General features: G+C 43.8%; 1 protein-coding gene across 1 annotated transcript in view; it reads right to left on the minus strand.

Annotated features, from left to right (window-relative positions):
- The window catches only part of LOC148043148 (uncharacterized), a 68,957-nt gene extending 49,121 nt beyond the window's left edge, over positions 1 to 19,836 (minus strand). The window contains exon 1 of the mRNA XM_087727137.1: positions 19,567 to 19,836. The gene's annotated coding sequence lies outside the window, so the exon portion shown is untranslated. The remainder of the gene's footprint in view (positions 1 to 19,566) is intronic.
- Positions 19,837 to 20,493: the final 657 nt, after the last annotated feature.

The raw sequence follows: 20,493 nt of genomic DNA on the forward strand, positions 1-20,493 counted from the left end.
CGTTGACCACTCTGTTGCTGAAGTCGTATTTTCTGCAATCGAGTTTGGAACGGTTTACATTGAGTTTGTATCAATTGTGTGCATGCATATTATTGTGGTTGAAGCCGAAGAAGTCGTTGACAGGTAGAACATTGTAGCAGATAATTTTATGTACTACGCTTAGGTCAGACCGAAGGCAATGTAGTTCTAAGTTCTCCAAGCCCAAAATTTCAAATCTGGTGGCATAAGGGATTCTGTTGTGAACAGAGGAGTGGAGGACTCTTCTTGTGAAAGACCTCTGGACTCGCTCTATTGAAGTAATGTCCGCTATGCAGTATGGGTTCCAGAAAAATGAGCTGTGTTCGATAATTGTTCTAGCAAAGGTTTTGTATGCTCTGGTTAGCAATACAATATTACTAGAGAAGAAGCTATGCAAGATTCTGTTAACAACTCTTAATGCCTTTTTGGCAATGCTGTTACAATGGGCTCTGGCACTTAGATCATTAGAAATGAGTACTCCAAGGTCCTTGATAGAGTGAGGTTGGCCTCAAATTCTATAAACACACGACTGCTGGGGAAGGGGGAAGGTTCTACTAGGGAAGCAGCTTTAATGATGATCTCATCAAAAAGTTCTGAGAAGTTTCTGAAGAATCTCAAGGATTTTAGGAGCAGCATTTTAGCACATCTGCTGCTTGAGATGCGGACTGAATGCAAGCTCCATTGAGAGGGTTGATTAGGATCAAGAAGCTCCAGTTCTGGAGAAGGAAGAGCCACATCGCGATGTTACAACTTGCGGTCTCAACACTCTGAGACCGCCGTTGACACTTTTGCCACTGGGGAGTCCATTGAGATCTAAACTGTCCCGTAGAGATGGTGATCAGGAAGACAAAGCCTTGCTGGTCTCAGAGATATCGCAAAATCCCTGATAGACCCAAGGGAAGTGCTTCAAGCCCGCGGTAAACAGGTAGCCCCTAGACTGATGAAATTGGGATGCTCCAGAAGGAAGGAAGTGGAAAGAGAAAGTGAGTCCATCTGGTGAGGTATTTTTTCTATTTTGCTAAAGACTGCCCAAAGATATGTTTCTTTAAAGCCAAATTAGATCCTTAAACAAAAGAACTGAGCGGCAAAAATAATCCTAATGGGATCGCTTTGGAAAGTTTTTTTTTCCTTTGTCATTGTAACTATTTTTTGTGGATTGAAATGCTTGTAACATTCTTCATCTCTCCTCTTAAAGTGAACGGATTGATTTTTTTTCTTCTGCTTCTTGTTGCTTTATTTTTTGACTTCTGGATTAAAGCCTTCCTTTTTATTTTAACAATTCTTCCTACTACTTGTTATTAAATCACACTAAAAGAAATCTGAAGAACTTTGTTTCCTACAGAAGGTGAAAATTAACTGCCTCTCGGAGTTTTTTGAAACAACGTATCTCTTTTATTATTCGACTTCACTAACTTTGCAGCTGAAGGGTTTGCAACTTGTTTACAGAAACTGATAAAGAACCAAGAGCATGAACTGTTTTCACAGGAGCCTCTGAGAATTATTTTGGCAGGGAAAGAAAGAAAGAAAGAAAGAAAGGAAGGAAGGAAGGAGGGAAGGAAGGAGGGGAACAGAACCCTACCCCTTTGAAGAGCATAAAAGAATTTGTATTTAAGTCAATTTAAAATAAAAGTAAGAGAGGCCTGGAAGACTAGAATGGCAGTCATTATTAGTTTTTTTCCCCTTCTCTCTTCTGTTTTGGAAACATGGGTCAATATTTAGATGAGGAAATCTTAAAATTCCAAAATATCTTGGCTGGAATTCAAAATCTATTGGAAGGATAAGGGAGAATTGAGAAGAAGTTGGAAAGACTAGTCTTCCTCATAGCAAAAGATGATGGGGTTGAAGCCCCCAAATTAAAGGTGAGAATGAAGATATAGGAGATAAAGATAAGACAATAGATGAATTTATTAATGGAGTAAATGTGGGTGACAATGGAAAGAAGGGAATATGGAAAAGGGAATTCGACGAATTGGAGCTCTAACCCAGATTCCAGGACACAGAAGAGAAAAAAAATACTAATGGTGATAGACATAAGAAGAGAAATTTTTTCAGAAGCAAGATTGACAAACAAAGACAAGTTAACTTTCAGGGACGTGCAGTCAGGGGAGGAAGGGCCTCACCACTGTCATCATGAAAAGAAAAAAAAATGTAAAAGGAAAAAGGCTGAGGTAGTTGCTGCCAGAGTCACAGTGGATGACTCTGCTTAGTGCTTAACTGTTTAAAAAAAGCCTCTAAAAACCGCCCTCTACAGGAGGAGGCAGGAGAACCATGTGCCTCAGCTAGTCTGACTTTATGATCACTCGAGCAGAGTTAAGCAAGGGTTAAAAGCCGAAAAATTCCTGATGTAGATGAGGCACCTCATTCTCTTGCCTCCTCCTGTAGAGGGCTTTTTTAAGAGGTTTTTTTTAAACAGTTAAGCAGAGTCATCCATGGCAACTCTGGCAGCAAATAGCCCAGTCTGACCTCAGCTCTTGCCTTTTTCCTTTTACATTTTTACATTTTCATGATGGCAGGCAAGAGCAGAGTTGAAATCCTCTGCAAAACAGCTGGAAAAGAAAAGGTACGTTTGCGTGTGGGTTGGAGGGAGGGGGAGGAATTCAAACGTAATCCTCCTGGTGCAACTTTGTGTGTGTATGTGTGTGTGTGTGTTTGTTTGAGATGAGTGAAGAGAGGGAAGGGGGTAGGAGAGGCAGGGAGGGCAGCTCGCCAGTGGAGCGGGCAAAAGTCACTTTCTTTCCACCATCTCTGTGTCCATGGCAGCCCGCCAGCAGAGGCGGGTCTTTCACCGGCCTGTGCTGGCGGGCTGCTGCTTTCTTTTTCCCGCCTCCACTGGCGAGCTGCCCGGACAAAGAGGCAGGCGAAAGAAAGTGGCAACCCGCCATCACAGGCCAGTGAAAGTCACTTTCTTTTGCCTGACTCTGTGTCCGCGGCAGCCCACCAGCAGAGGCAGGTCTTTCACCTGCCTCTGCTGGCGGGCTGCCGCTTTCTTTCGCCAGCCTCTGCCCATGGCAGCCCACCAGCACAGGTGGCGAAAGTCACTTCCTTTTGCGCACCTGTGTCCGCTGCAGCCAGCCAGCAGAGACCCTTCAAGCAACAAAGTCTGGAGAGAAGCCTATAAAAACCTTATAATGGAGATAAAAAGAAGACTGACTCCACAATTGGCAAGAGAGATAAGACTGTTTTGTTACTGGAAAGATACAGGTTGACAATGAAAGTTGGTAATAAAAAAATAGTTTTTTTTACTGGTGATTAATAAGTAGGAACTTTGTAACTCCTAGATTGTTTTAGATTGTTATTAAATGTTTACTCGCTAACAATTAATTAACCATAAATAATAATAATGAAATGATAATGGGTACAGCATAATGATATATATGTATTGACAATTTAGTAAAAGAAATTTGGATATAAATTGTAAATTGTGATTTGGGAAAAAGACCTATAAATTTTATTAACAAATTTTCGTTTAGATCTTGTTATAAATGTGTAAGGGTTTTTGGGGGGTAGGGTGGGGGCCCTGATGAGAGGAGATGGGGCATAAATAGTAAATGATTTTTAGCCAATTATAATAACAACAAGGAAATGTTAATGGACATTGTTTAACAATATATACATGCTATGGTATTGGCTAAAGTAACTTGGATATAAATTTTAGTCAGTGAGTTGGAAAAAAAGGGGAGGAAGGCTTAGAAACTTTATTAATTGACTTTTACTTAAAAGATGCTATAAAGGTGTAATGTTATTGAAGGATTTTTTTGAAATAGCTAATGAATACCATTATGTGGTTGTGTCTTTAAATATGAATGATTTGAGGTAAAAGCATGTTCAAATAATTGTAGTCAAATGAGAATTGTGGTACATTGATAGTAAGATATACAAAGATCTTTGACTTAAAGTGTATAATCTAATATGAACTATAAGTAATGACTGTGGAAGAAATGTACGAAGGTTATCTGTAACCGATCGACACACTTTCTAAAGATGTACTGAAAGATAATTCTTTTTTTGTGTTTTTGTTCAATTAAAATTTAAAATTTTTTTTAAAAAAGAAAAGAAGCGCCAGCTCCAAGTCAACTTTCAGCCACAGATTTTCACAGGGTGATTTGCGGCTTAGTTGTGGTTGCCTAGACCAGTTTCTCTAACTGGGATCAAGTAGGAATAGTAAGGGCAATGCCTACCAGCTAGGGAAGGCAGAAGAGAGGTCCAAGTGCCAAAAGGACATTCTTCTCAGTATCTGAATTTAGCAAAAAGGAGGCATTTCACACAAACAGTTTCTAAGAATTTGTACAGTAAAATACCTGTGTGCAGTTGTACTTTCCTTTAGTGCAAAGTACATACCAAAGACCTTTAACACTGTCACCATAATTTCATGCTTTACAGCTATTTCTGCTGATACCTGATAACTAGGAGATCAAATGAGCAAAGCATTGTTTTCAAACTCAAAAAATATTTTGAGCAAGCATGGTTTTGCCTTTTAAATTAATTTCAGCTGTAGCATTTTCGTGACTAGAAGAATGAGGTGCAGCTTGTGCTTTCTAGTAATTCAGCATGATTCTACCCTGGACGGGATAATATACTGCAGTCATAAAGAGAGATCATCCTAATCCATCATGCATTTCTTGGCCCACACCTGCCTGTCTGGTCCCGGAAGCAATCAAGGGTGTGGGTGGGGCGGCTTCAATGGGTCTCATAGATCTCTCTATAGAATAGAATAGGATAACAGAGTTGGAAGCGACCTTAGAGGTCCTTTAGTTCAACCCTCTGCTTAGGCAGGTAACCCTACACCACTTCAGACAAGTGGTTATCTAACCTCTTCTTTAAAACTTTCAGTGTTGGAGCTTTCACAGCTTCTGGAGGCAAGTTCTTTCACTGATTAATTGTTCTAACTGTCAGGAAGTTTATCCTTAGTTCCAGGTTGCTTCTCTCCTTGATTAGTTTCTACTCATTGCTTCTTGTCCTAGCAGTTCAAAAGCATGTAAAAATGCAGCTAGAAAAATAGGGACCACCTTTGGTGGGAAGGTAACAGCATTCCATGCCAGCCACAAGACCATGGAGATGTCTTCGGACAGCGCTGGCTCTTCAGCTTTGAAATGGAGATGAGCACCGCCCCCTAGAGTCGGGAAGGACTAGCACATATGTGTGAGGGGAACCTTTTATCTTAATCTTTGCTATACATTACAAATTCAACCAGCCAGATTTTAAAAATCAGTTTGGGTTGAAATGCAGTTGCACTTGGAATAGTGCATGCCGGCTACATAGCCACGGAGACATCTTCGGACAGCGCTGGTTCTTTGGCTTTGAAACGGAGATGAGCACTGCCCCCTAGATTTGGGAATGACTAGCATATACGTGCGAGGGGAACCTTTACCTTTAATGGTATGGAGAGAAGACCAGAGCATCCTAAGCAAACCTTATTTTCTCATTCTTCAAATTGTAGGAATAAATTATGCTATTGGTGTTTGTACTTAATGTGCTCTGGCTGGAGCAATCAAATATAGCACTTACTACTGTTTTGTGTTAAGGGTTGTTCGTATCCATGCACCTTTGGCGTTTAGTCATGCCAGCCACAAGACCATGGAGATGTCTTCGGACAGCGCTGGCTCTTCAGCTTTGAAATGGAGATGAGCACCGCCCCCTAGATTTGGGAAGGACTAGCACATATGTGCGAGGGGAACCTTTACCATTAACTTTGAACTGATCAAGACTATTAAGGAGTTTGCTTTGGTATAGGTTTAGGCATAGGTTTCGTTTACAAGGTCCACAAGGTGCCCTAAAGGATCAGACCCTTGTCCAGTCCTGATCTCCTGTAGAAGACATTCCAAGGGCCCCTGCTCCCTCTCCCTCTCCCCATCATGTGGCAGCCCCACTGCACATGCTAAAATTCCATTTCTTAAAAGTCAGAAATGGATAGGAGCTTAAGGGAGCCCAACAATATCCAGCATGTTTTCTCCTGCTCCCTTCACTTCGGCAAAATTGACCCAGGCCTTGCGGGAGACCTCGCTCATTTCTTAATGGTGCTTCCTTGCCTCCCCCCTCCCCACCCCCACCATCTCCAGTCATCTCCTGGAGCTCCTGCATCTCCTCCCAAGAATGGCGTGGTCAGAGTTTCAGTTTTGGCAAGGCTTTCCTGCTGATTGAATCACTTCATCTGCCGTTTGGCAGGAGAAAGGCACTTTTGGCCAGGCATAGTCTTCATCTGGTTTCCATTAAAGCAGAACATTAATTCCTTTATGCTTTATAAGCAACGTACGTCTATCCACTGCCAATGTGCTACGTAGCCTTCAAAGAAGCAGTGGTGGAGTTGGGGGAAAGAGGCTATTTGACCCCTTGCAGCCTTGTTGCCACAAAAGACCACTTTAGTCGCATTATCTGCCTGCCAAAACGGAGACCCCTCCCACCCATGTTCCTACCCTTTCAGCCAAGAAGAAACAGGAGAAAACATGATAAGAGGGCATAAATTGTTTTTCCTGCCCTCTTTCAATTTTAATGTTGCTTCTTCATGGCTACTAAAGGTAAAGGTTGCCCTCGCACATATGTGCTAGTTGTTCCCGACTCCAGGGGGCGGTGCTCATCTCCATTTCAAAGCCGAAGAGCCAGCACTTTCTGAAGACATTCTCCACGGTCATGTGGCCGGCATGACTAAATGCCGAAGATGTACAGCACGCTGTTACCTTCCCACCAAAGGTGGTCCCTATTTTTCTACTTGCATTTTTCATGTGCTTTCAAACTGCTAGGTTGGCAGAAGCTGTGACAAGTAATGGGAGCTCACTCCATTATGCGGTGCTAGGGATTCGAACTGCCGAACCTCCGACCTTTCTGATCGACAAGCTCAGTGTCTTAGCCATTGAGCCACCACGTCCCTCTATATCTTTAGCATCTCATCAGAGATGTAGGGAGCTCTTGATTCAGTGTGAGTTTCAGTGGGATTTCACAAACATGTGCTGCAACCTGCTTTAACAGCCTAACACTAAGTATGTCTCTGGGCATAAACCTACTTTCAGCTCCATACACAAAGCAGACCAAGGTGAAAGCAGAATAGAAGAGAACAGCAGAGATGGAAGGGACCTTGGAGGTCTTCCAGTCCAACCCTTTACTCAAGCAGGAGACCCTCTGTCATTAAAGAGTCAAAGCCCTTCTTAAAAACCTCAGTGAAGTTTTCAGGAGACAAGCCATTCCTTGATGAAAGATTCTTAAAAAAAACTTCAGAAAATATTTTAAAGAGAGCTGGCTTTTGCCTTCAGCAGTCAAGGACCTTGGAGTACTCATCTCAAATGATCTAAGTGCCAGAGCTCACTGTAACACCATTGCCAAAAAGGCATTAAGAGTTGTTAACCTAAGCTTCTTCTCCAGTAATATTGCATTGCAAACTAGGGAAACAAAACATTTGCTAGACCAATCCTCAATTACAGCTCGTCTGTCTGGGATCTGCACTGTATATAAGATATTAATACAATTGAGCGAGTCCAGAGGTATTTCACGAGAAGAGTCCTCCACTCCTCTGCTTGCAACAGAATACCTTATGCCACCAGACTTGAAATTTTGGGCTTGGAAAACCTAGAATGCCGCCGCCTACGGTCTCACCTAAGAATAGTACCCAAAATTATCTACTACAATGTTATACCTGTCAACGACTTCTTCAGCTTCAACCACAATAATATGCATGCACACAATTGATACAAACTCAATGTAAACTGCTCCAAACTCGATTGCAGAAAATACGACTTCAGCAACAGAGTGGTCAATGCCTGGAATGTCCTACCTGACTCCGTTGTTAAAGTCTCACACCCCCACAGCTTCAACCTTAAACTGCCTATGTTGACATCACCCCATTCCTAAGAGGTCTGTAAGGGATGTGCATAAGCGCACCAGCATGCCTACCATCCCTGTCCTACTGTCTCCATTTATTCATACACATTTACTGTGCTCATACTTATGTTTATACTTATACCTGTTATCTTTTACATTTACAAACTAAATAAAGTAAAATAAATAAATCAGCATAAAATAAAGGCTCCTTCCTATTTGTGTCCCGGGGGATTTGCTCTCTGGCTCAAGAGAAACTAAAGATAAAGGTAAACAGTAACAGAGTTGGAAGGGACCTTGGAGGCCATCTAGTCCAACCCCCTGCTCATGCAAGAGAACTGTATGGCTGAACTGCTGGCTTTTCTGATTGACAAGCTCAGTGTCTTAGGCCCTGAGCCACACAATGGCCTGGAGGGATGAGCCTCCACCAACAGTTCCAGACCAGGAAAGGGAGCCCCTTCCCAACAGAGGGCTAATATATAGGAAATCGCTACTTAGGCAGATTCATGGGTGCTTTTATTTTATTTCCTTTCTAGCTATTTTTAGAGTTGCTATCTTGGTGCTTATGTAAAAATCAGAACATCCTTGATGGAGTTCCTCTTATGCTCAAAAGGGGACTGAATGTTTCCAAGAAATCAAAGGCCTTCAGTGACACATTCAATATACAACATTTCTTCAAGGCCACTTGTGATGTCCTGCCAGAAGCAGATCATGGAAAGCTGCCATTGGCTTCTGGGGTCCCCGAGGCATGACTGACAGGTGAGCTTTGTCTTTGTGGGCCACCCAAAAAAAAATAGAACATAGAATCACAGGTGTGGAAGGGACCTTGGAGGTCTTCTAGACCAACCTCATGCTCAGGCAGGAAAGCCTATACCACTTCAGATATATGGTTGTCCAATCTCTTCTTAAAAAACCTCCAGGGATGGAGCACCCAAAACCTCTGGAGGCAAGTCGTTCTACTGATTAATTGTGGAGATAAATTTCTCCTTAGTTCTAGGTTGCTTCTCTCCTTGATTAGCTTCTATCTGTTGCTTCTTGTCCTGCCTTCTGCTGCTTTGGAGAACAGGTTGATCCCCTCTTCTTTGTGCCAGCCCCTGAGATACTGGAAGACTGCTATCATGTCCCTTTAAACCTTCTTGTCACTAAATGCCTCTATTTCCCTCAATTGTTCATCGTATGGTTTAGCCCGAGATGCTGAGATCTTAATCAATGGTAGTTTAACTACCATTACAGCTGCATAGGTTGGATGAGACCTTTTCAGCCGGGAGCCTCTTCCCAGTAGCAGCACCTTTGAAGGACGGCATCGAGACAGAATTGGAAACAACATGTCATCCTCGGTTCTGTCCTGAGACGGTTGTCGACTTTTCCGGCTGGGCTCCGTTCCTGGTCTGTTTATTTTTCTTGGTTATTGAGTGTGATTTCCATTCTCCCATTCTGCTATTATCGCTCACTCATAAGGATGAGAAACCTCATAATTTCGAATGTATCCAAAGTCCCCTATAATTATTGTTAAAAATAGTCTCCTCCAGTCTGAACGCCCATAATCTGTCAGAAAACCTGGCCTGGCCCGGCTAGTTGGGGATTATGGGAGTTGAAGTTCATCATATCTAAGAGGTCAGAATACCCCCCCCCTCTCTTAATTTACAGAAATCAAAGTTTCTTTCTCTGTTGCTTTCTCCTCCGTGGTTTCTTGGTATATATATATTGCTTTCTTCTTTTTCTAAACATTTTCTGGCAACTCTGAAAGCAAAAACCCTGGCCCTCACTCGACATTTTGGTGAGGAACAGAACAAATAAGTTCTATCATGGGGAAAAAAACATCCTGTTTTCTTGGTCTCTTGATGCTGGATGCAAACGTAACCCCACCCTGTCTGTTTTTGGAAGATCAGATTATTTTGAGCTCACAAAGTTTTCCCAGACATTTGTCAGCACTATAGAGTTATTTATTTCCCACAAAGGTTTGCAAAGGACTAGTGCCTTCACTGGGCTAGCTGGTCTTCTTTGTGTAAGGAGGTCAGACTACAACCCCTGCTCTTCAAGAGAGTGGGCAAAAACACGGAAGGACACTGGGTGTGAATGCATTTTCTTCCCATTACGAACTCCCAAGTGGGCAATCCGGAGCACCAGGCAGACACTGCTGTGGTGGCACGAGACTTGGCTGCGCTGAAGATGGAAGAGAGAGAGAGGACGCATTTTTCCAACACACCAAACCACATGCTAGCCAAGCACAACTGTTCATCTATGGCCAAAAAAAAGAGAGATCAAAGTGGAATGGAAAGCAACGGTTGCCTTCACAAAAACTGGCTATCAGGCCTGCAGCCATATTTCCTTGTGGATCTCAGACCAGCCACACTTTCTATTATTCTACTATGCATTCTCTATTGTGGGAAAATGGGAGGGGGGATGGTATGGAGTTAGATGATATGTAGCCATAACAAAATTCTTTCGAGAAAACCAAGGTCATCCTTTGTCTCTGCACCTCTGCACCTGATCAGATCTGGATGGGTGGAACTGCCAGCATGGCAGTGGAAGATTGGACCATGGGATGGACTTGTGGGTGTGGGGGCAAGATTTTGAACTTTCAACTGGGTGGGAAAATCAGGAAACCTTCAGGTTCAGGTTTTCCCAGATGTGCGAACATGGCTCTCTTAATAATTTGGAACTTTGAGCAATATTTTGCCTTGGACTCTGATTTACTTTTGGATGCTATTTGGAACCCTGACACTGGCAGAATGATGGCTAGTTCCTACAAGACAAAGAATCTGAGATAACCACCCTGGGGGCATCCATAGGTGTCTAACTTAGATACTAGATTAGGTAAAAATGGGGCTGTAGACCTAGAGCATCCACAGAGGGTATAAAAATAACAATCAAGATAGCACCTGCAATCATTCCAACAAAGGCCAGACTGGTTTTTAATGTGTATTGCAAGATCAGAGCTTTGATGATCTGGTTGCAGGGACCATCTTGACTTTTTTGACTCTCCCTATAGATGCTCTTCTACAGTCCCATCTTTACCTGGTCTACCTGTGAGTTAGCCCCCCCTTCTTCATTGCCCAATCCAGCTACCTACATCAGCATGGGCGCTTTCTTGCCCAGTTTTCCCTCTCTGTGACCTCCGGTTGTCTCCACTTCCATTCAATTCCATGGGGAGACTTCAGCCAGCAGCTCCTCCTGGGGACATCTCCACTTGGGAAGGTGTGGGGGGGCATCCACGAAGGGATTGAAAGAACAAAACCTCACCAGCAAAAGCAGCTTTCTGTGCCTCCAATAATGCAAGCGCAGCACCTTCAGCAAGAGAGAATTAAAATTAAAAAAAACCAGCACCCTGAAAGTATATATAAAAAAGAAGCTACTTTCTTAGGAGACAAAAACTTTGGAGAAAGTGCGAGGGTGTTTTCAGCCTCAAGAGAACAGTGAGTCTCTTGTGCTTGTAGATTTCTGAAGAGATGGGGGATTGGGGAGCAGGTTTTCTCCTCCTGATTCAGAACAGGGCTTTGATCCTTTATCCCACTTTGAAGCAGCCAATTCTGGTTGTAACACTTTGGGCATCTCCTCGTGGTCTGCGCAGCTGCCCAGAGATGCTTCAGCTTGAGCTAATGTTGTCCTTGAGTAGGAGAACTGGAGAGAGATGCTGCTGTCAGAACTCCCTGGTCACACATGCCCGTGGGAACACTAGAGAGAAAAGCAGCTAAGGGGCTTCCTTTCCTACTCCAAATTCTTAGGAATCTGCATCGATTGCCATGACGTGTCTCTGTGGTGAAAGCATGGTGGTCGCATCATGGGTAGTGCCCTTTGGCCGATGTCAGTGATGGGTTCCTACCGGCATTGGTACCGGTTCATTTCACGCATGCGTGCGCAGTTCACTGTAAATTGTTCTGCACATGCACGCAGAACATGAAAAACTACTAAAAACATGCTGGCAATGGAGACCATGGAACCAGTTTGGGAGTGTGGCCAGCCTGGGTCTCTGCCAGTTCTGCGACCAAGGCCAAATTACCACTACTGGTTCACCTGAATCGGTGCAAACCATTAGAAACCCACCTCTGTCCAGCATGCCCCAGGTGTAAAAACTCCAAGGTTTCCTTCCAGTAAGCCAGAAATGATCTTCTCAGCTCTGTTTGCCCTTTCCAATAAAGCCCCCCCCCCCCAGTTTTTACATACATCAAGAATCTCACATAGCTCACAAAGCCATCGGCAGTGGATGGCATGGCTTCCCCACAGAAGGCCTCAAATAGAGAACGCCTCAGTTTGCCAGCATACAATTTACAGGAAGAAGCCTTACTTAAAACACGTTGCCTTCCTTCTCTTAAAGCGGCAGGCAGACCCTGTTTTTTGAGCAGGCTGGAAACTGCCGGCCATCACCCTGCCTTTGTTCCTGCTGCTGGCCCTTCTGATGAAAACCTATTTACAAGGACTGCAAATGCTATTTGTGAAGCGGCAAAAGGAGGATGAAGAAGGACGAAGCCATGGCTCTATAGAATCACTGAGGTTCTGAGAAGTTGGGAAGTGATAAACGCTCCAGATTCAACAAACAGTGAATCTTCACATCAAACAGCTTATAAATCTGAAAATGAAAAGAGTGTCTCAGGTTTCTCTTAAAACAGCCTTTTAATTTATTGCTGTGGTGGAGAAGAATCCCAGTTGTGAAATCTAAGAAGCCACTTAGCATTTTGTGTACCTTGACCCTTAGACAAGCTATTTAGATTTTCTTTTTGGATTAATTTCAGTCAAATTAATTGTGTTGGGCTGTGATAAAATGTCTCCACACATTAGAAAGCCATCCTCTTTGATGCTAAAGGCACTTTGTTTTTGCCTTTTTTCCAAAGGGGAAGAATATTGCAGTGAAATTCACATGGAAAGCGACAGCAGGGCATTTCAGGCAGGAGTGCCCAGTTCTCTTTCTGCCCAGCTGGGTGCTGCCCCCTTGGCTTCCCAAGCTTCAACCTGATTACCAAAATCTCCTGCACCCCTCCCACACAGGCCTTTGTGGAAAGGCTGAGAAGAGATGGGGAAAGACTCTCAACCAGATAATTCTGCATGATTCAAAAAAGAAGTTGAGATTCTAGAAAGAGTGCAGAGAAGAGCAACAAAGATGATTAAGGGGCTGGCGGCTAAAATGGTTGCAAGAACTGGGAGTGTCTAACAAAGAGAAGGGCTAAGAGTGACATGATAGTGGTATTCCCAATATCTAAAGGGCTGTCACAAAGAAGAGGGGGTCAACCTATTCTCCAAAGCATCTGAAGGCAGGTCAAGAAGTAACGGATGGAAACTTATCAAAGAGAATAGAATGGAATGGAATGGAATAGAAAATAGGATGGGATGGGGTAGCATTGCATAGGAGAATGGGATGGGATGGGATAGAATCAAATCAAATGGAATAGAATAGAATATGGAAGTACAGTAGAATGGAATGGAATAGAAAATAGGATAGGGTGGGGTAGCATTGCATAGGAGAATGGGATGGGATGGGATGGGATAGGATATAATAGAATAAAATAGAATAGGATAGGAAGGGAGAACAGAATAGCAATAGCAATAGCAATAGCAATAGCAGTTACATTTATATACCGCTTCATAGGGCTTTCAGCCCTCTCTAAGCAGTTTACAGAGTCAGCATATTGCCCCCAACAACAATCCGGGTCTTCATTTTACCCACCTCGGAAGGATGGAAGGCTGAGTCAACCCTGAGCCGGTGAGATTTGAACAGCCGAACTGCAGAACTGCAGTCAGCTGAAGTAGCCTGCAGTGCTGCGTTTAACCACTGCGCCACCTCGGCTCAAATAGAATAGAATGGGAATGGAGAACAGAACAGAATAGAATAGAATAGAATAGAATAGAATAGAATAGAAGAGAAGAGAAGAGAAGAGAATTATTTGTTGGCCAAGTGTGATTGGACACACAAGGGATTTGTCTTTGGTGCATATTAGAATATAATAGAATATAGAGTATAGAGTATAGAGTATAGAGTATAGAGTATAGAGTATAGAGTATAGAGTATAGAGTATAGAGTATAGAGTATAGAGTATAGAGTATAGAGTATAGAGTATAGAGTATAGAGTATAGAGTATAGAGTATAGAGTATAGAGTATAGAATATAGAATATAGAATATAGAATATAGAATGGAATTCTTTATTGGCCAAGTGTGATTGGACACACAAGGAATTTGTCTTTGGTGCAGATGCTCTCAGTGTACATAAAAAGACAAGATACATTCGTCCAGAATGATAAGGTACAACACTTAATGATAGTCATAGGGTACAAATAAGCAATCAGGAAACAATATCCATATAAATCATAAGGATACAGCCAACAAAGTTACAGTCCTGCAGTCATAAGTGGGAGGAGACGTGTGATCCAATTTAGAACTAAGGAGGATATGGAGGACCAGCAAGAGAACACATGCACGATGCACAACATCTAACAACTAAGCATGGCTCAAACACACCACCGAGAGGAATCTGAAATGCCCAAGCAACCTGGCACCAAGGGGACAACAGATGTTTTCTTTGTAGGGAAAGAAAACTGTTAAGAAAGTGGGGAGCAGATGTCGTCCCCAGTATCCAGGCTCACACAAGATGCTCAAATACTCTAAAGCAGTGTTTCTCAACCTTGGCGACTTTAAGTCCTGTGGACTTCAACTCCCCCAGCTATGTTGGCTGGGGGAATTCTGGGAGTTGAAGTCCACAGGACTTAAAGGCGCCAAGGTTGAGAAACACTGCTCTAAAGCTCACACCCTTCATTTGCCCCAGACACTCATTCATCCCTCTTCAATTTCATCTTGGCTTCTTTGGCTCAGCTTGTGGTGGGAATCCATCTTCTTTGATTATGTTACAATTTTATGTATTGTGTGAACTTAGAAATGGGACAAATTCAGTAACCAAGCTAAGTGTGATATATAGATGTAGCCTATGATTAAAGTGCCCATTTCTGACCAGATTTTAAAGTTGTCATTCCATGTAAATAGATTCTGGACTTTAAGTTTTGTATAAAGTTAAAGAACACCTTTTATGTATGATAGATAGATAAATAGATAGATGATAGATGATAGATGATAGATGATAGATGATAGATGATAGATGATAGATGATAGATGATAGATGATAGATGATAGATGATAGATGATAGATGATAGATGATAGATGATAGATGATAGATGATAGATGATAGATGATAGATGATAGATGATAGATGATAGATGATAGATGATAGATGATAGATGATAGATGATAGATGATAGATGATAGATGATAGATGATAGATGATAATGATAGATGATAGATGATAGAAGATAGATAGATATGTAGATAGATAGATAGATAGATAGATAGATAGATAGATAGATAGATAGATAGATAGATAGATGGATGATAGATAGATAGATAGATATTCCAGTCATATCCCCAGGATGGGAGGGGGATGGATGTATTACAGCTGACCATATTTAGCATGACAATTCTTTTTTTGGAAAGTGCTCTTAAAAATATGTTGTTAAAATTCCAAATGTGCCCCCAGCTCCAGGAAGACATAGTGACCCTTGAGTTGGACACATTTTGCTGTAGGAGCCCATGCAATATTCCTCCGCTTCCAGGACTTACAAAGCCCTCACTTGTCTCTGCCCAGGGATGCTACTCAAAGGTGGTATTCAGCCAGTTCTGACAGGTTCTGGAGAACCGGTAGCGGAAATTTTGAGTAGTTCGGAGAACCAGCAAATAGCCTGGCCCCACCCCCGCTGCCTCCCAGCTGATCTTCTTCTGTTGCCCTGAATAGGAGAAAGGAGCTGGAAAGCAGGTTAGTGGAGTGGGGAGGGAATCGAGATTTTGCAGTATCATTCTCCTGCCACACCCACCAAGCCACGCCCACCAAGTCATGCCACACCCACAAAACCATGCTCACAGAACTGGTAGTAAAACATTTTGAATCCCACCACTGATGCTACTGGTGCCTGCAGAGACACACCTCCTCCAAAAGTACTCTTATGAAGGTTTCAGTTGTCGTTTATCCAGCAAAGTATATGCGCAGTGGGGTTGCCCTCTTTATGCCTGGTCTGTGTCTCTTGGTGGGGGGGCACATTGGGAAAATATTTCTTTGGCAACTTTTGAAAGGGGGCCTCCTCAAAGCCTTGAGAAAGGGATTCCGGCCTCCACCAGCTGTGCTGATGAGAAAGAGATCTGCAGGATGGGGCAGTGAGGCAGAGGTGGGCATTCAGCAGGTTCTGAACAGTTCTGGAAAACCGGGAGTGGAAATTTTGAGTAGTTCCGAGAACCGGTAAATCCCACCTCTGACTGGCCATGCCTCCATCTATTCTCTGCCTCCTGAGTCCCAGCTGATTGGGAGGAAGTGGAGATTTTGCAGTATCCTTCCCCTGGAGTGGGGGTTTCCACTACCAGTTCTCCAGAACTGGTCAGAAACTGCTGAATATCACTTCTGCTGTGGTGTGAATTACTATCAAATAGGGAAAACTTGAATTGATGCAACTTTTCCTGAGCAGATTTACCATGAGCCTTTTGACAGATTACTTGCTTATTTCTGATAAGTCAAACCTTCTTCCCAAAGTCCCATACTGGATCTGCTGAATTGCATAAAGTAACCTATATAACAGCCTGGACATCCAGGATAGCAGATCCAGGAGATTGGAAAGGATTACTTTGGACTTGAGCAGGTTTGGGAAGGGATTCATCTTTCAAAAAAGAAATATCAAAAACAAATCAAGGAAACACTGGGTCCACTAACGAGAGAAGACGGCAAGGAAATAACACCCAGCAGAGAGAAAGCAGAGCTGCTTAAGTTTAACTCATTCTCTGCATCAGTCTTCACGCAAAAGGAAACTACAGCCCAACCTACCAAAAACATAACTATAAAAGACAGAGTAGAAATAAAAGTTAAAATAGGAAAAAAAATAGTTGTCTGATCTTGATGAATACAAATCACCAGGACCTGATGGATTACATCTCAGAGTTCTAAAGGAGCTGGCAGATGTCATCTCAGAACCACTGTACCACATCTGTCAAAAATCCTGCAGCATCTGGGAACTACCAGAGGACTGGAAAAAATCTGATGTGGTTCCCATCTTCAAAAAAAAAGGGGGGGGGGAGGAAACAGACCTAGGAAAGTACGACCAATCAGTGTAACATCAACACCCAGGAGGATACTGTAAAAGATAATAATAATGATAAAATAAAAACAGATCTGCCAACATCTAGAAATGAGAAAAGTAATAACTAGCAATCAGCATGGTTTTTTTTTTTAAAAAAAGACCATGCCAAACCAATCTTATTTCATTCTTCAACTGACTAAATTAGTAGACCAGCAAAATACTGTGCACATAATATATTCAGACTTCAGCAAGGCATTCAACAAAGTAGACCACAACCTACTTCTTGGTAAGCTAGAAAAAAGTGAGGTAGATAGCATCATCACCAGATGGATTCGTAACTGGCTGACAAACATACTCAACAAGTAGTCCTTAACAGGTCTACCTCTAAATGGAGGGAAGTAAGCAGTGGGGTACTACAAGGTTCCGTCTTAGGCCCAGTATTCTTCAATATCTTCATAAATAACTTAGATGAAGAAATAGAAGGGGAACTTACCAAATTTGCAGATGATACTAAGCTGGCAGGAATAGCTAACACCCTAGAAGATAGGCTCAAGATCCAGATGGATCTGGACAGACTTGAATCCTGGGCACTATCTAACAAAATGAAATTCAATGTAGAGAAAAGTAAAGTTTTATACTTAGGCAAGAAAAACCAAAAGTACAAATATAGACTGGCAGTGACTGTGAGAGGGATCTTGGAGTCTTAGTGGACAACCAATTAAATATGAGCTAGCAATGTGCGTCAGCAGCCAACAAAGCCAATTCTATCTAAGTTGCATTAACAGAGGGGTACAATCAAGATCAAGTGAGGTACTAATACCACTCTCTAAAGCTCTAGTAAGACCACACCTAGAGTACTGCATCCATTTTTGGTCACCACACTATAAAAAAGATGTTGGGACTCTAGAAAAAGTGCAGAGAAGAGCAACCAGGATGATTAGGGGACTGGAGACTAAAACATACGAAGAACGGTTGCAGGAACTGGGCATGGCTAGTCTAGTGAAGAGAAGGACCAGAGGAGGCAGGATAGCAGTCTTCCAATATTTGAGGGGCTGCTACAGAGAGGAGGGGGTCAAGCTATTTTCGAAAAGCAAAGACAAAGAATGATGGATGGAAACTGAACAAGGAGAGATTCAACCTGAAAATAAGGAGAAATTTCCTGACAGTGCGAACAATCAACCAGTGGAACAGAAATTGCCTTCAGAAGTTGTGGGATCTTCATCACCTTCAAAAAGAGACTGGACTGCCATCTGTCAGAAATTGTGTAGGGTCTCTTGCTTGGGCAGGGAGGGGGAGTGGACTAGATCAGTGGTCCCCAACCCCCGGTCCGCGGACCGGTGCCGGGCCGTGGAGTACCTGGCACCGGGCCGCGCAGCGACTGGGGGCCATGATCGCTGCAGCGGCCAGGGGCCATGATCGCTGCAGCGGCCGGGGGACATGATCGCTGCAGCGCAAAGGCTCCTGGGCCGTGCGCAAAGGCTCCAGGGAAGTTTAATCAAAACAATCTGATATATAAACAATCAATGTGTCGTCGCGAACAATGCCCCCCACCCCTGCGCGCGCTCAGCGGGCCACGGTAAAATTATCAAAGGCTGACTGGTCCGCGGCGATAAAAAGGTTGGGGACCACTGGACTAGATGACTTACAAGGTCCCTTGCAATTCTATTAATCTAACCTTACTCATAATATTTACCTCCCCCCACCCCGAGCAACTGCCTGTACCTACACATGAGCTGCAGGAGTGTCAGGCGGAGCAGAACGGCTTCAGGTCTGTGTCACGCTGCACATCTCAGGGTTTTCTCAAACCAGGAGTTGTGCTGGCCCGCAGTTCCTAGAAATGCCCACCCAGCATGGTCAGGTAGCCTCCATTAGACATGTATGATGGCTTCTCCATTCTTGAACAGATTCCAGGTCCTTCCCTGGCATTGCTCTTTGGCCTGATAGCTTCCTACATATCTTTTTATTCACCCCAGTGGCAGTTTATTGACAATATGTCAGACGCGTGCTGTCTGGGGAATTCTGGGAGTTGAAGTCCACCCATCTTAAAGCGGCACAGGTCGAAACATGCTGTTTTTATTCATTTCTCCAATCAGTGCTGCCTCATGCAACTGGGGAAGAGCGCACTAATGCTCGCATGCAGCAAATACGTGTGCAGTAGGAAAACCAGACGGTTATTTGCTAGAGCCTGCAAAGGCCTCCCAGTCCCATCTCTGTGCGTGACAGAGAACTACTGCATATGCATATATCTTGTGTGTGCAGATGGAGCCTCTCCGGAGACTAGCCTGTTGTGCATTCACTGTCCAGCTAGCACAGAAAGTGAAATCAGGAGGAGGGGGTGGAAAAAACAAGGGCACCAAAGAGCTTGGAGGAAGCAACTACGAACTCCAAAATGTGGAAGTCCCATCAACCCGAGAAAATGAACTTTTAGCGGATCCTCCGCAGGAGTTGTCCAAGAACAAGCGCACCAGGGATAAACAGAAGAGAAGAAAAACTAGCTGGAAAAAATGAAACGTGGAGGAAGGAATGCAGAGCGGCCCTCCAGGCGGGAAAGAGTTTGCAGCTCCAGACAGAGGGGAGAACTAGCTTCTGCCTCTCGGAAGGAGAACAAAGTTGCCAGCTTCCCAACCCACCTTGGCCAGGTCCTTACCTTGCTCCACACCTACGGGAGAAGACAGGATCTCACACCTTCCTTGCGGTGCCCTTGTGGCAGGCTAGCTCTCTGCAGAGAAGTCATCCTGGGGGCTGACCGTTGGGACTTTTGCTGCCAGCATGTTACCCTCAGCCTCCTGGCCCTCTACCCAGAGGGAAAGAGGAGCCCCATCTCATATTCCAGCTGTCCGATGACCCTGTAAAATCCCCGACAGGAATGCGGGCAGAGTGTCAGCTGGACGTCAGGCCCCAAGCTGAAGAACGGAGTGACTGGAGGAACTTCCCCCCCCCACCCTATTAGCCAGGAAAGGAAGGAGCTGTGGGTGTACCAGCTGAGCAGCTCCTCCCCACGTTGCCTAAATAAGGAGTTTTACTCTTCGCAAGCTGTCCCAGACTTCATTCTGGAAGCCCCACCGATTGCTCAGGATGGAGATAGTTTCCCCCAACAAAATGAGTCTGCAAAGTCTGGGCATGGGAAGGCTGCAGCAAGAATGTTGCATGGAGGAGGCACCAGGGCAGGGAAGGAAGGAGGAGGAGAGGGGAAAGGGAAGAGGGGAGAGGGGAGCCAGGAAATTGCTTGGAGCTGTGCCAAAGCCCTTTCAAAAACCTCAAGAGGGGCTGGAAAAGGACAGGACTCTTTCCAATAGCAGTGTTCCAATATCTCAGGGGTTGCCACAAAGAAGAGGGAGTCCACCTATTCTCCAAAACACCTAAGGGCAGGACAAGAAGCAATGGGTGGAAACTAATCAAGGAGAGAAGCAACTTAGAACTGAGGAGAAATTTCCTGACAGTTAGAACAAGTGGGACGACTTGCCTTCAGAAGTTGTGAATGTTCCAATACTGGAAGTTTTTAAGAAGATGTTGGATAACCATTTGTCTCAAGTGGTGTAGGGTTTCCTGCTTGAACAGGGGGTTGGACTAGAAG

The sequence above is a fragment of the Thamnophis sirtalis genome, unplaced genomic scaffold (genome assembly GCF_051295495.1).
Source record: "Thamnophis sirtalis isolate CommonGarterSnake01/CBP01778 unplaced genomic scaffold, rThaSir2_p1.2 scaffold_13, whole genome shotgun sequence".
Lineage (NCBI taxonomy): Eukaryota > Metazoa > Chordata > Lepidosauria > Squamata > Natricidae > Thamnophis > Thamnophis sirtalis.